At 42.3% G+C, this 16,503-nt stretch overlaps 1 protein-coding gene across 1 annotated transcript in view; it reads right to left on the bottom strand.

The window, feature by feature from the left end:
* Window positions 1–5,127, bottom strand: part of CACNB4 (calcium voltage-gated channel auxiliary subunit beta 4) — a 156,674-nt gene extending 151,547 nt beyond the window's left edge. Inside the window, exon 1 of the mRNA XM_027131371.1 lies at window positions 957–5,127. The gene's annotated coding sequence lies outside the window, so the exon portion shown is untranslated. The remainder of the gene's footprint in view (window positions 1–956) is intronic.
* Window positions 5,128–16,503: the final 11,376 nt, after the last annotated feature.

Raw genomic sequence — 16,503 nt, 5'->3', positions numbered from 1 at the left:
GGAGCACCCTACCAAGCAGACAGCTGCTTCCTGTTTCGTCTGGATCATATAGTTCTGCAGCAAACACTTATCAACATCTAAAAGGCTGCTTGGTATGTTGGGAAAGGCGGGCGATTGAATACTCTAAACACAACTGCTCATCTTCTTAATGAAACGCACAATTGGAGGGGGATGGGGAGCAAGAGAAATTTTTTTTCAGAGAATATTGTGTAAAGACAGGTGAACAGATACTCATCTCTATCCAACACCTGTACTTAACAGATGCAACTGAAGTCAAACAGGCAATAAGTCATTTAAATTTTTTTTAAAAACCAAGATAAAAGAAAAACAATAAACAGATGGTAAGATTTCTTGTGGGAATTTCTACTGTAAAAGAATTTCTACTGTGGGGCTTCCCTGGTGGCGCAGTGGTTGGGAGTCCGCCTGCCGATACAGGGACACGGGTTCGTGCCCCGGTCCAGGAGGATCCCACATGCCGCGGAGCGGCTGGGCCCGTGAGCCATGGCCGCTGAGCCTGCGCGTCCGGAGCCTGTGCTCCGCAACGGGAGAGGCCGCAACAGTGAGAGGGCCGCGTACCGCAAAAAAAAAAAAAAAAAGGAATTTCTACTGTGAAAGTTTTCGATATTCTCACAGAAATCTCTCTGCCTCACTGACAAGAAGGTACCTCTGTGACCCAACTAGTGAAGTTTGAAAACGAAGCCAAAAACTCTCAAAAGCCTTTATGTAGATGCAAAATTGTCCATTATCTTTTTAGCTTGATTTTTTTTTAATCGCCTTTAAGCGACAGCCAACGTTTTAGCTTAAATCCCCTTTTCCCCAGCGCTTAGACCTTTAATATTCCTAAAGCAGCATTGATCTTTTTCCAAAAACCCAATCAGAAAAGTCCCACTGCCTTCCCAGTTCCCATGACACCACAGCTTGGTTTCACCTAGGACAGGTCCCACACTGGAGCATACCTAGACACTTGCAGCTTCCTGGTCAACCAATAAGGTACTGCAGCTTTGAAACAGAAGAGATTTATAGCTCACTGTAAAAGAAGCCAGCTAAATTTGGAAAAAAAAGAAGTTGGTGAGGAGCAACGAACATAATCTAGAGAAGCTGCATGACTCACAGGGGTAAAACAATGACCCAGAAACTCAGAGGCTGAGCCCAGCTTCCTCACTAATTGGTCGGATGACTCTGGACCAGTCACCACTTCTGTGGGCTTCAGTTTCCTCACCTGCCAAATTGAGGCAAGAAATAACCCAGAGAAAGGACTTTGCAAATCTAAAGCGCAACATAAACGCTTATCAATGACAACCCTGCTTCGTCAGCTGGAAGGCACTGGCTGCAGTTCATGGGAACTCAGCACAGGAGTAACTGTCTGGCCCTGGACCCAGGAAATGAGGCCCGTATCTCTGAAAAGCCAGTATCTCTGAAAAGCGTAACTCTTAAAGGAACAAATCTGAGTCACAAAGAACAACACAAGAGCTACAACTGCTGAGCCGAGCACAGTTCGCCCAGGTCTGCACTGACCCACTAAGGTCTTCCAATCACAGCTGCACACTTTGGGAACAGCATCAATCCTTTCAAATATAAAAGATGCCAAAGGGACTCACCTGTCCTTCAGAGCCTGAAAATGGTAGGGTTCATACAGGAGGTCACCTGTGCCACCAGGAGGATGGCAGAAGAGGATGGGTACAGTTGGCAGGATTTCATAGAAAGGGACCCAGTGCCAGCCCGACCTGTTGACGACTGTGTGTCCTGGAGCAAGTCATTTCCCAGGCTAACCTCAGCTCTCTCCTCCATCAAGCAAGAGGACTGGGCCAAAAGATTTCTAAGCTCAAATTCCTGTATCAGATTCTGTTATTTTAATTAACTCTCTAACTACAGCCATGTGATATTTTAGGCAGAATCAACAGAAAATCAAGGCAAGAGGGTCTTTTTTCTCCTTAGATTTTCCAGATCATTTCCTTATTTTACTGTTTCAACCGAGAGTATAGATATTTCCTGAATATCTTTAAATGGGAATCTAAATTTGGGGGGGGGGGGGGGAAAAAGCCGTTCACTTCCATAATTCACCAAGAAGATGAGAGAAACTGCCCCCTACTGGGAAAACTGTACATGGCTCAACTCCTCTCCTGCATTTCCCAACAGCCAATGTAAGGGTCTAAGGAAAGTCTTTAAAAAGCAGGGGCTCGTTTTGTGATATACAAATGTAGGCAGTAAGGAAGATAACTCAGGATCGGTGGTCAGGAGGGAGCACTGGATCAAGCAAAGTAGCTTGTGGTTACTCCCAGCAACCCTACACCCAAACCCCTCAAGGACTAAGAACAGACGAGACGTAAAGCAGGGGCAGCCTGGCTCTGCCTGCTTCCCAGGTTAGAAAAATGCTGAGCAAATTGTTAGAGGTGGGAGAACCCCAGAGGTCCCCTAATCCAGCCCTCATTTTAATACCCAGAAAGGTTAAACTGATGTATTCAAAGCCATAATTTTCTATACTTAAGTGTTCCTTCCCTGCTCCTTCTTGAGGGGGTTTTCAAGATAAGGAATGAGGAGCAGTGGGTGTATTCCCAGGAGGAATTTGGTAAAATGAAAGGGGGGGGGGTCACTTTGATGGGAAAACCCCTATTTTTCCCACTCTTTTCATTCTAAAAACTGTCTAAACACAAGCTATTTGGTCACCCACCCGCAAGTTGACAACTGAAAATCAATTAATAGATTGGGGAGTCTGCCCCTAGTGTTTGGATCTCCACAGAATAAGCATTGCACGTACAGGTCACCTAAAGGTCTCAATCCAATGCTCAGGCTGATCCCAGAGTTCCAGAGGCAGCCAGTGAGAGACTCAGTCTGGACTTCCCCAAAGGAACTCTGAGAAGTTCCCACAAAAGTGTACTCGAACTCCAAGAGGCTCTTGGAACTGACCATTCCTGTCCCAAGATTCTCTGAACTGAGAGCTGGCTGAGAAGTAGCGAGAGGTCCCTGGGAGCTTCCTGGGCCTGTTTCAGATCATCTCAAGTCCCTAGCTTTTGGTGAAAGGGCCTTGATATCCTATCAGGTCTACGTTCTGAGGACCAAATTTCAAGGGTGTCATATTTCACTGCAGCAAGAGGCGAACATCAAGTGAGGGATTGGCACCGTCTTGGTTTTGGTTTGAAGAGTTCTCCAGTTAAGTGATTGATTGAGAGGATGAAAGAGAAACCAACCCTCCCCTGGGTCTACTTCTATTTCCAGCTACAATGAGGATCAGTCTGAAAAGCTCCTGGGTCACCTTGCATCAGTGTTTCCCCATAACCTGTCCACCTCTCACCCCTGAGTAGCCTCCAAAACTACACAGCCCCCAAAGGCATCTTCCCATTTTGAGGGTGCCCTGCTGACTGTGTTTCCTTTCAAGTCATCTCTCACCATGATCAACAGTTCAAAGTCAAAAGACCTTATGAAAAGGCATTGTTTGTGTGATTCTGTTCTCTAAATTCCACGTGATTCTCCGTATAGAGGTTATTCTTGCAATTTGACAAATGTCTCAACTGAGCTCAGTTCAGTGGAGGGAATGGTGTGGTCCTCAACAAATCAGGGAAGCTCTCTTCTGCAGCTCAAGGCAACATTCAGCTAGTTTTTGTTGGCTTCAAACTTAGGGACATGGAGTTGCTTTTCCTTACCTGGGCTGGGCTTTGTGGTACAGCACACCCATGCATTTGACGGTGGAATACAAAGGACAAGCATTTCTCTTTTCCATTTGTTTGGAAAGGGAGGGGAAGAGGGAGAGAAAAGCCAAGAATCAGCTGATTAGCTCTGAGTTTTACATAGCTGTCATCAAGACAATTGGTACAGATTTGGAAACAAAAGGAAATTTTGCTAATTTCCCCCCCCCCCCCAGATTTCTCCAGAATTTAACTTTCTAAGCCAGTGAGGTCATGTGTTCTGCAGCAGGACTCTGAGAGGTCAGGGAAGAGACAAAAGAACAGTGTTTGGACTCTCATTGGCTCTATGGACTAGAACACGAGCCCAAGGTCTCTGCCTGACAATTTAACCTTGGGGATTATTTTGCTCTTTGTTTTTAAGTTTTTCTAAGTGGCTAAGTGTACTAGATGATTTTCTCCCTCTTCTGCAAGCACAGATACACTTATTTCCCTCCAGAAACATATATGGCATTTTGCACGTTAATATTCTAACCCCTGTTTCCCCCCTGACGTGCTTCAGACAGGTGGTACCGGCAGGGCAGACAAAAGAGTGAAAACAAAACAAAACAAAACTCTACAAACTGACTGCCCTTTTAGTAGTCCTCCGAGTTTGAATTTAGACCGTTGTAACCACCTAGGCAGGTGTATCCTTACGTCTCTCCGTGCCTCATCTGTAACGGAGGTAAAAAGAGTTCTGGACTTCATGAGTGAATGTATAAAAGGTACACAGAAAGTGCCTGGCACATCATAAGGCAGAGTGAAGAATCAGTCTTTTTTTAAAGGGAGTAGTGTGGAATCAGGGCCGCCTACATCGCCCAGCTCCGAGGGCCCCCATGCACTGCAATTCGTGTGAATGGTACTCCCAGGAGCGGCGTCACAGGGATTCTTCAGAGCAGGCTAGGGAAGAGCAGGGACTCTGGAGCCAGGCTGCCTGCATATCCCTGTGGTGCCTCTTCCCAGCTGGATGACACTCAGTGAGCTACTTTGCCTTTCTGTACCTCCATCTCCTCCTTTGTAAAATGAGGATTACCCCAAGATTATCGTGTAAGATGAAAAGCCTCGATATAAGAAAGTGCTCAGAACGATGTGTGGTACAAACTCGAGGCTGCACAAGCATCAGTTGCTTCTTCTCATCTCTGGGCTCTGGCCTGAAGACTTGGTGCCCTTTGCCTCTGCGGTGGGATTCCTCGTCCCTGCTGCCCCTGTTGCCAGCCTGGTCCTCTCAATCTCCACCTGGGTGCCTGGTCTCAGCCAGCAGAGCCGAGACCAGCATCCTGCCTCCCCCTGCCCTACTTACCTTCATGCCAACCTCCTCCCGGCTGCCTACCTGCTTCATCTGGCTAGGCTGACTGCTCCTTATGCTGAAGCTGGCAGGGACTCCCAGGCCTCCTTGGCCTGACGACACCTCAACCCTTCAGCCACCCCTCCGAGCTCCACATCCTTCCCGTGTGCCCCGGGATAGGCGCGCCACGCGCACCTGACCTTCCCGACGGCCTGGCCTCTCCCCAAACTAGAATTCTGACTTCCCTTGCCTCCACCAGCCACTCCCTGGCTGCCCCAGCCTGTCACAGCCCACTGCCAAGCAAGCACCCCTGCGAAAAACCTGTAACACATGCTACGACTGGTTCTCACCAAGGAGGCAAGAGGCCAGTGAGAAAGAGAAATAGAGACAGGGATAAAAAGGCAGAGACAAAAAACCCTACAGACACTCAAAGGAAGAATGAATCTGTGGACTCGTTTTTCCTCCTCTCTGCCACTCTTGATGGCTCCGGGAAAAAAATAATACTTCATAATTCATAAAAGAGTGAGTGTAGGTAAGGTAAAAACATTCCCATGGCCTATTCACTTGCCAGAAAATGACAGATCCCTCCCCGTGATTGACGTATTACTCAGAAATCTCTTGCTTTCTGAAATTTCTGTTAAAAAAAAATGCCAATCTCTCGGCAAAAACACTCCACGCAGCCACAATGTTCATTAACTTTACACAACTTTATTTTCCATGCTTCTTCCAAAAGGGGCTGAGGAGACTAGTCCAGCTGGTCTCCTCCCCGTCGCCTATACGTCATTTAGCTCATATGATCAATGCTAATTTAATCATTAGACTTTCAATTGCTGACCACTCTGCACTACTTTAGAGGCTGGGAACTCGAAGATGGGCAACTGCATCCTCCAGAGAGCCGCATGGAGATCCTTCAGACAGAAACCGAACCAAGGAGATGGCTACAATCAGAGCTCTCACATTTGGAGAAGCTCTGAAGAGAGCTGGAGAGGAATTTGATTCCTTTATCTTCAAAGCTTCAGCAGGAGAAGCAGGAAGGAGGAAGGAAGGGATCGATTTCACTCAGGGAACAGGGCAGAAATGAATCAGCCACCAACTTACTACATGGCCATGGGCAAACCATTTTCCAGTGATTCCTAATTTGCTATAAAGAGTAAACAGTTTCCTTTTTTTCAATGTAAAATTTATGAAAGGTTATTTTCTATTTTGTTACCACCTTGAGGTAGAAATTCAGGTTTTTCTCTCCCTGGGGGAGTTTTTTTCTTTGATTTGATAACATGTTTTTTGTTGTTGTTGTTTTTGTTTCTTTTTTACAGATCCATTCGGTCATCCAGTAAACATCCATGAATTCTTACTAAGTACCTAGTATCTCCTCCAAACAGAAATCAGATCATGTCAGCTCCTATCTGAAACCTTCTGAGGTTTCCCGTTGCTCTTACAGCGAAGACTCAAACCTTTAACACGGTCTAGCATGGTCTCAGCATTTCTCTCCTCACAGCCCTCACTTTGCACCTCTGACTCCTTCCCTCTCTCCTCTAGAGCCAGCCTCCCCTTCTCGGACACCCCCATCACACCCGCTCCCACCACTGGGCTCCATCTAGTTGAGCCCTTTGCCTAAAACCCCACCCCTCCCACCACCACGCCCCCATGAACACGCAGTAGTGAAGCTGATGAATTAACATTTGTCTCCAGAATGTGAGTTCCATGGAAAAAGGAATCCGGTAGCTTCTCGCCACATATGCCCGCTGCCGAGCACAGTGCCTTGCACACACACAGCTTTAAATAAATATGCGAATAACTCACAATGGCCTTGAACTCTTGGCCACTTCTGCACTAGGGCTGCCAAAACAGTGCAGTGACTAACAACAACAACAAAAAGCTCACAAAACGAAATGTGGATTTTTTAGAGCCAAGAAAACCCATAATACGAACATCCCTAGAGGGTCCTCAACAAATTGTCTTCATGCCCTGACTGGGTGAGAGTTGTTCAGATTCAGATTCTTACAAATTAAATAATCTAGGTGTGACATAGAGGTGTTGTTTTAACAATGCCTTTATTTAAAAAAAAAACAATTTATATAATGTATTGATGGAATTTTTTTGGGTGGGGTGATGGAGAGAAGACCCCATGGTCTTTCATACCTTCATACCTCTGCACACAATGTTCCCTCTGTCTGGGAACATCTCACCCTCAACTTTTTCTAAGTAGTGAATTCATTTTCTTGAAGGCCCAAGGTAAATGTCACTGAGCCTTTCCCCAGTTCCCTCAGACAATCACACACTCATTCTATACTCCCATAGCCCTCTATGCTCCTAGACTTCTACTAATGGGCCTACCACATAATAGTGTATAATTCATCCAGCAGACCTGTTTTTTCTACTACAAGATGAACAACTCAAGCAAGAACCATGTCTTACTCAGCTTTGTACCCTAAATGCTTCATTCCACAGAAGAGCCTCAATAAATACTGGATGCAGAAAGTGAATGACAAACATGAAAAGAAAACCCACATTTTGAGCCCTGATGACACTGCCTCCATCATAATCCATGCAGTCTAGTCTATAGATGTTTGAGATCTTAGAGGGAATCCACAGAGAAGGGAATGAGCCAGGAATCTGTGAGGTCAATTTTAGGGCTGCTATAGATTTAGAAAACAAACCACAAGATGGAAAGGAGTGTAGGAACTCAGGTGTGAGCTGGACTTGTGTCAACGGCAGAGGCTTTTCTTGAGTGGAATCTATGGGCAGAAGGGATACTGGTGAATGATGAGTGGATGGTAGCATTGGGGTCCCAGGGTGTTTCCCAAAACATTGTTGCCGTAGAAAATATTTCTGGATATTTATTTCTGGATAAATATTCCATATTTCCCTATGGAAAAGAGTGCCAGACTCTGTACCCCTCAAAGGCAGGAACTATGTCTTATTCATCTTAACATACCCCTCTCTAACCCAGTGCCTATCACAATAACTGGAAAGTAGAAGTTCAATAACTACATTGGGAAAAGGCGAATAAGCTAGTATGATATAGGTGACCGCCACAACAGAACATAGTCCTGAGAGGACCTTGTGTTTCAAGTTCTATCATATCTCATGCTGCCTTAGGCACCAGGCATCCTAGACTCTCAACAGGGAAATAGGGAAACGTGACTAACTGCAAAATACGGAGTTTAGAGCAGCAATCCTCATTCTAGGTCCCACCTGCAGGTAGACCTAAAGCTTTACAAAAGGCTGCTAGACTTGAGAAGGATTGTCTCAGGCAATGGACTGGTCTTGAGCTTCAGGTTGATAGTTTTCAGGTTCTGCAACCCAGTAAGCAGGAAGGAAGGAAGGGCGGGCGGTTTTGGTGCACACTGCCAAGCTTTGACTTCTTTATTATTCTATGTGGCCGAGATGACTAACAGCCCTAGATTCCATTCTCCATCTCTTCCTTTTAGCAATAAACCCTATTCCACCCCCAATTTTAGCAAGGCATATGACTCTCCAACTACAAACTACATTTCACAGCCTCCCTTGCAGTGAGATGTGACCCAGGTCTTGCCCACAGAGTGTGAGTGAAAGTAATGCATCCAATTTACACCTTACATCCTTGAAAGGATACTGATTGCCCACACACTCTCTTCCCCATTCCTTTGGATGTGCACTGATGAGCCAATTTCCACCAGAAAGATGGACAATGAAGAGTTATTAGGGGTAAAGAAAGTTGAGTCAGTAAATGACCTGTGAAGAGGGCTACTCTGCTGTCCTGGACCGCTCTCCTACACTGCTGGGTGAAAGAGAAAGAAACATCTTTACCTGGGGATCTCTTTGTTAAAGCAGCTTCTATTAACTAATGCCTGCTGCAAAAGTAACTAAGATGGAGGTCATTAGAACAAGAAGAAGGCAATCAGAAAAAAACGTCCATAAGGTAGGCACTGGACTCAGGAAAGGGCCTCTCACTAGTCTGTGGCATATCTTCCAATTCTTTTTTCACAAAATGCTAATAAAACCAAGATGGTGGTCGGTTACAGCAAATCCTCACCCCCACCCCCTCCATCCCCATTAAAAACAGACACTGTTACGTAATGTTTAGCCACAGTAAGTCTGTTTATTTTCTAAAACCAAAATTAGGAAAAACCCAAAATGTTGGTAAGCTAAAAACACATATAAATTGCCAATCTTATACTGCTTTTTCAAAGCTCAAATGAGTTCAGAGAAAATCTTCAACTCAATCGGGTTTTTAAATTGAAGTAGACCACTACAAAGAGAAAAATATTCACCACTTTTTAGCAAAGTCCATAAGGATTTCCTCATGAAGATTTTCAATATAATTTCTCCTAGTTCCTAACCTGGTCATTTCCTTTGCAGTACTGGATGGAAAATAAGTTAGAGCACTAAGTCCAAATCCTTTCCCCGAGAGACACAAATGGAAACAAGCTGAGTTACTTGATCTAAATTCCAATTCTCAGAAGTGATTCCTGCATTAAATATTCAAGGAAAATAACAATCATCTCCGTAGAAAATAGTATGAATTTGGGGACAAATAATAAAAAAATAGTATACATTTGTATTGATAGAAAATAGACGAAAATGTGGAAAAATTATCGATAATCCATTATATCTGTAGGCATGTTTCATAAATCCAAAAGCATAAACAAACTAAGCATATAGACTGGTCACACACACACACACACACACAGACACACACACACACGGTTTTTCAAAGTTGTTTGGCAATGCGTTTTTCTTAATTACAGGAAGTGATTTCTCAAATGTTTAAGATAGATTGAAAATTAAAAATAACAATATCCAAATAAATATTTAGGTGTCATGTACCTTACGGCACCCCAACTCACTGTATTTTTGAACCTTGTGTGAGAGGGTTCAGAAATGACCCTCTTGTCTCGTATACCTTATAAATCTATTTTCTTTTAAATGGGAAAGGCAATAATATCACAATTTTCAAAAACAGTAGTTTAAAACAAATTATTTCTCATAGCCCCTCTAAGTTACTCTTTCAACCTTCAAATTAAATAAATACAAAACACTACAAGATAATAAATGAGTAACTTGTTAATCTTCAAATAATGTCAAATCTTCATGTTCCAGAGGTTTCTTGGGCTCTTTAACCATTTAAACCTATGGATCACATGAACATGGAACAGCCTTTGTAACATAATTTGGATATGTTTACATGCCATGAAAGAGATACTAACAGACAGTAATAGTTCATTCCAGAAAATAAGGGGGGCAGTTCACAAACACATTCTTACGGATCTCAAAGTACTACCTGCCAGCATTAGGAAAAGAATGTTATGAGTAAACATTCAGATTTATCCAACTTAATGAAGAAATTAAGAGATTTTTCCCTGCCAGGTACCTTTAAAGCTTTCCATGAAAGAACTGAACTAAAAGACAATGTCAGGAAGATGGCCTGTGGGCCTCAACTAATAAAGGCTCACTTTTGAAAAAGATACCTACTAGAACAGTAAGATGTGAACCAAAATAACAGCTTCGGATATCATCATCCTATCTTCAGTCAAGCAAATCAATCACTAAAACTTGGGGGAGAAGAATAAAAGGTCCAGTAAGAGAGGGGATGAGCAAGCTAACTTCATAGCCAGTAGAGTCATTCATTTCCTCTCACTTTTAGCTCTTGTTGGTTGTGTTTACTTCTTTTAACCATAAACTTAATGAATATAAAATAATCAGAGAGAGCTGAAGGGTTAGAAACCATGGGAAAGTGTCCTAACAACACACAACTCTAAAACCATAAAGGAAGAGAATAAAATATATTTTTCATTGTATTTGTTCTCCATCTACTTGTCTACTGCCGTCTCTACTTTACAACATCTTTCTCACTTTATCCTTATTTCATCCACTCATTACACTTTCCCCAAAATATGTGCTTATGATCCAGATTCCTGCTGTTTCTTATGCTTGAAACCAACTTAAGCATTTTTGTAGTCTACTGAAATTTTCCACAAATCATCCCTTTGCAAATCAACTCTCTGTCTTATGAGACCTTCCACTGCCAATTCTTCCCCAAATTTTTGTTTTTAATGGGACTTAATTAAACTTAAAAGCTTTTGCACAGCAAAGGAAACCATAAACGAGACAAAAAGACAACCCTCAGAATTGGAGAAAATATTTGCAAATGAAACAACAGACAAAGGATTAATCTCCAAAATATGCAAACTGCTCATGGAGCTCAATATCAAAAAAACCAAACAATCCAGTTAAAAAATGGGCAGAAGACTTAAATACACATTTCACCAAGGAAGACATACAGATGGCCAAGAGGCACATGAAAAGATGCTCAACATGACTAATTATTAAACAAATGCAGATCAAAACTACAATGAGGTATCAACTTATGCCAGGCAGAATGGCCGTTATCAAAAAATCTAGAAACAATAAATGCTGGAAAGGGTGTGGTGAAAAGGGAACCCTCCTGCACTGTTGGTGGGAATGTAAGTTGATACAGCCACTATGGAGAACAGTATGGAGGTTCCTTAAAAAACTAAAAATAGAACTACCATATGACCCAGCAATCCCACTACTGGGTATATACCCTGAGAAAACCATAATTCAAAAAGACACATGCACCCCAATGTTCATTGCAGCACTATTTACAATAGCCAGGACATGGAACCAACTTAAATACCCATTGACAGATAAATGGATAAAGAAGATGTGGGACATATATACAACGGAATATTACTCAGTCATAAAAAGAAAGGAAATTGAGTTATTTGTAGTGAGGTGGATGGACCTAGACACTGTCATACAGAGTGAAGTAAGTCAGAAAGAGAAAAACAAATACTGTATGCTAACACATATATATGGAATCTTAAAAAAAAAAAATGGTACTGATGAACCTAGTTGCAGGGCAGGAATAAAGAGGTAGACATAGAAAATGGACTTGAGGACATGGGGTGGGAAGACGAAGCCTGGGCGAAGTGAGAGTAGCATCGACATATATACACTACCGAATGTAAAATAGTTGGCTGGTGGGAAGCAGCAGCATAGCACAGGGAGATTGGCTCGGTGCTTTGCGATGACCTAGAGGGGTGGGATAGGGAGGATGGGAGGGAAGCTCAAGAGGGAGGGGATATGCGGACATGTGTATGCATACGGCTGATTCGCTTTGTTGTGCAACATCAGCTAACACAGTATTGTGAAGCAATTATACTCCAGTAAAGATCTATTAAAATTTTTTTTAAAAAAGTGGTATTGTAGAAAACTTGCAAAATTCAGAAAAATACAAAGACAAGAATAAAAATATGGAGTCTTACTATTGAAACATGATTACTATTAACACTTTGATATCATTCTCTACGTGCCTTTTATTTTACATTTAGAACACGCTATATGTAAACTTTTGTGTTCTCTTAACTATAACAGCACAAGCATTTTCTCACATTACTAAAAACTTCTCATAAACATAACCTATTACAATTATATAATATTGCATCATATGAATATACTAGGCAGTTCCCACTGTTTTGCTCTTATATCATATTAGTCTGTAATTCTGATTATTTTCTTTGGCTAGATTCCAGATATTCTTGGGTCAAAGTGCATGAACATTTTAAGCCTCACATTGCCAAATGCTGTAGAGAAACAGTCTACCAATTTACATACTTACTAGTTTGATACGAAGTCCTAGGTCTTAGCCCTCATCAGCAGTGGGGCAATGGGAGACCTAACATTCTAAATTTTTTTTTTTTTTTTGCGGTACGCAGGCCTCTCACTGTTGTGGCCTCTCCCGTTGCAGAGTACAGGCTCCAGACACGCAAGCCCAGCGGCCACGACTCACAGGCCCAGCCGCTCCGCGGCATGTGGGATCTTCCTGGACTGGGGCACGAACCCACGTCCCCTGGATCGGCAGGTGGACTCTCAACCGCTGCGCCACCAGGGAAGCCCCTAATTTTTTTTATCTGTTAATTTGATACAGAAAAAGTGGCATTTCACTGTTGCTTTAAATTGCATTTTTTGCTAATAAACATATACATGTGAAATATATATAATACTGCACTTTTTCATAAGCATGGCAAATTTACTGTCTCTGAATAAGGAATTTCCACATTCAAGTAAAAGAGACTGTGATGTTCTTGTCTCCAGTCTCTTTTTGGAAAGTCTTACAAAAATAGTATCTGCGGCAATGGCTCTCAGCAACAGCAGAGGACCAGAATCACCTGTGGAGCTTTTTTACAATCCATTTACACCCTGGAGACTCAAACTCAGTAGAGGTTCTATCATCTATATTTTCTAAACATTTCACTGCCATTTTAGTAGGCAACTGAATGAGAAGATCACTGAGTTAAGACTGAAACAGTTAAATGTCTCACCTGTCAGGTGAATAAGCTACTGCATGCGTTCTTTAGGCATAAGATGAAGAGCATCATGCTCTAAACTATCATTTTATTCTATGGTGCTTTTACCTTACATCCATAAGGCAACTTAGGACCCTGTGAGATCTACTTCTACCGAGTGACATAACATTGCCCATACCTCTTAGTCTCATTTCTAAGAATGACCTTGTTTCATGTGAAAAGAAAGTAATCTAAATACTGATGTACCATTTATTCATATACCCAGTACTTGGCAGAAGTATTTACAACAGCAGATAGGATAAACATCTGGTGTGAATTTCCAAAATGGCACCTTCTTCAACTCAAGGACAGCCTCTGCCTGTATTCTATGGGCCAGGGATAAGTGTTGATATTATTTACTGATTTATGTCGATGTTGACCAAAATATGAAATCCAGCTGACCCTTGGACACACCCACAATCCCACTCCAATCCCTAAACAACCAATTACTCCCCTTCACACAATTAAGCATTACACTTGAACAGTCTATGCCTGTTGATACTGGTGTCACATGGCCTAGCGAACTCGTCACCTTGATATAACCTGGGCTTAGGAATTGCCCTCATCTCACAGAGCTAGGCTAGTTAACACAATAATGGGGGGAAATATGGGGGGAAAAAAGAAGTTCTGATGTTAGAAGGGAACGTTTCCTCCGTATCAACTCTGGTAAACCCCATTTGGCTGGAAAATACTAGTATTAGAACAGCCTAGGCTCAATCAGACTCTTCTAGCATTGTTTGGAGCCTGAACCCCTACTGGGGGTTCACAAATTGAACAGCACAAGAATCTCTGCAAGAATTGTTTCAGAGATTGTTTCCTTCCCTCTCAGATGCTAAAAGTGGTCATCCCCTACCACCAGAGAGAAACCATTCTGGAAGGAAGAGATGGCAGGAGAGGACCAAGTTAAGCGCTGAGAACCAGCACTTACACTGTTGGGTCAGATTGGGGAGTAAACTCATGTCCTTGACAAATCCATAAGTGGAAAAGTCACTACAATTTTCCAATAAGAAAAGTAAGGGACAGATTTTCAAAATTAGGAAAAATGTGAGTCCAAATGAATTATTTTATCTGTTCTGCAGATAAAGTCCCCAAAGTATCAGTATTACCATGCCAACCACCTTGGGCTCTTGGTACAAATTAACTGACAATGATGAATAGGCTATTTCAACTTCAAAAATTAAATCTTTATATGGCCATGAATATTCTTTATGGTTTACTACTACAGCTCAGGGGGGTGCTTTCATCTCTGGGCACAGTTGAGTTCAGAGAAGCAAAGCGAACACTCTGTTTCATTCTGTTCATGTCTCTCCAGGGGCCACTTTGGCAGCCTTTGGATTGTTTCTGCCATGGACAGCATCCTCAAAAAAGCCTCAGGACAGAAAAGCTTAGAGGCCACGGGGCATAAAAAGCTGTGATGATGCATCCAAAAGAAAGGGACTTTGTTGATGTTTTGAACTAAGTAAAAGAAAAAAAGCATTAACAAGTGCACCACACTTGGTGACTGTAATTAGCAAACCAGGACACATATATATAAGAATAATCACAAGGTCACACCTTCACACCTAGGCATTTAGCTGTGTGTCACTGTAAATCACCACACCAGCACTTTCCCTCCCCTTCATTTTTTTTTTTACTTTTCTAAATTTAGTACCATTACAAGTTCTGTTAACTCAGATAACTTATAGTACCTATGCACAAGAAGATTATATCACAGTTTCAATGAGATCCACCAATTTAAATGTCTTTTTTGTACATTTCCATTTCCAATGACAATATTTCAGTCAGTATGCATCATTTTCTGGTGTCCATTCTTGAGGATTTATACATCTGCATAGAGCTGGGTGAAAAACGTCTTTACATTAAAGATTGTACCCTTCCTTTTGAAAATTTTATTCCATGAAATAACTTTTATATTCCCTTTTAATTATCAAATGAAATACAATTTTTAAAAAATCTTAAATTTGAGGTTAAGACACCCTGTTAAAATAATCTAGAAATCAAACTAAAGTAAAATCTTAATGAGAAGTTGTTACAGTGATTGGCTGTAAATTATTTTTTTCCAAGAAGTCAAAGTGGATAACAATAGCAAAGGGATAGACAAACCAGGCTCCCCACCCGAGGACATGATTTCCTCTATTCATTCCTCTAAATGTGTCTCTCAATTACTCACATTTCGGCTGAGCTCCCCCGATCCTAAACACCTCCAATTTTATCTAATACATCAATCTTTCCTATGTTCACTTAGGAACATCCTAGTGGAATCTAAAAACCTCTACCCTACACCAACGTGGGTAAAGAGTCTCATTTCTTAAAAAAATCAGAATTATGCAGATGCAGCCTGATGACCTCCACTGGTCTCTCAATGCTACTGTTTTAGTCAGCTCAGGCAGCTATAGCAAAAATACCATACACTGGGTAGCTTAAACAACGAATATTTATTTCTCATAGTTCTGGAGGCTGGGAAGTCCAAGATCAGGGTGCCAGCAACTTTGGTGTCTGGTGACAGCCCTCCTCCGGGTCCACATACAGCTGCCTTCTTGCTACATCCTCAAGTGGCGGGCTGCACCCTCACGGTCTCATCTAAACCTAATTACCTCCAAAGGCCTCACCTCCAAATACCATCACACTGGGAATTAGGGCTTCAACATATGAACTTGGAGGGGGAACACAGACATTCAGCCCGTAACAACTGCCTAGCACTCCTGTATGTATCATCAGTTTTCTCCTTACTCCACAGAAATCTTCATCAATCTGAAATTCCTACCTCATTCTTCTTCTTTTACCATGAAGAGATGATCTCACTCCCCTACTCCCCAGGAGGCAAACAAATCAACATTCCCTGAATTTACTGTTCCATCCCACAAATTAGACCTCCTTCCATTCCATTCCATTTCAATGGAAGGGGTATCCCTCCTCCTTCTAAGGTTGATCACGTCACCTGTCCTCAAAATCCAAATTTCTGTGACCTCAATATGAACCTGATTCCACCTGCTCTCTTGACTATAACTTCGACCCATTCCTCTCTGTTGTTACCCTTTAAACATACACATGCTGAAGTCCCCTTCGCTTTCAAGAACAACAGCTTTTCCCTGGCCTTGTCGTTCCCCGTTATCAACCTATTTCTATCTATGTCTCATAGCCAACCTCCAGAGAGTATATCCACACCCTCAGCCTTCACTTCTTCTACACTGTTCAGTCTTCATAATCTGAC

This window comes from Aethalodelphis obliquidens, unplaced genomic scaffold (genome assembly GCF_003676395.1).
Source record: "Aethalodelphis obliquidens isolate GAN/ISIS:26980383/991018 unplaced genomic scaffold, ASM367639v1 scaffold2, whole genome shotgun sequence".
Lineage (NCBI taxonomy): Eukaryota > Metazoa > Chordata > Mammalia > Artiodactyla > Delphinidae > Aethalodelphis > Aethalodelphis obliquidens.
Note: the sequence above shows the minus strand (reverse complement) of the source record. Positions and strands in the feature narration are given on the sequence as shown.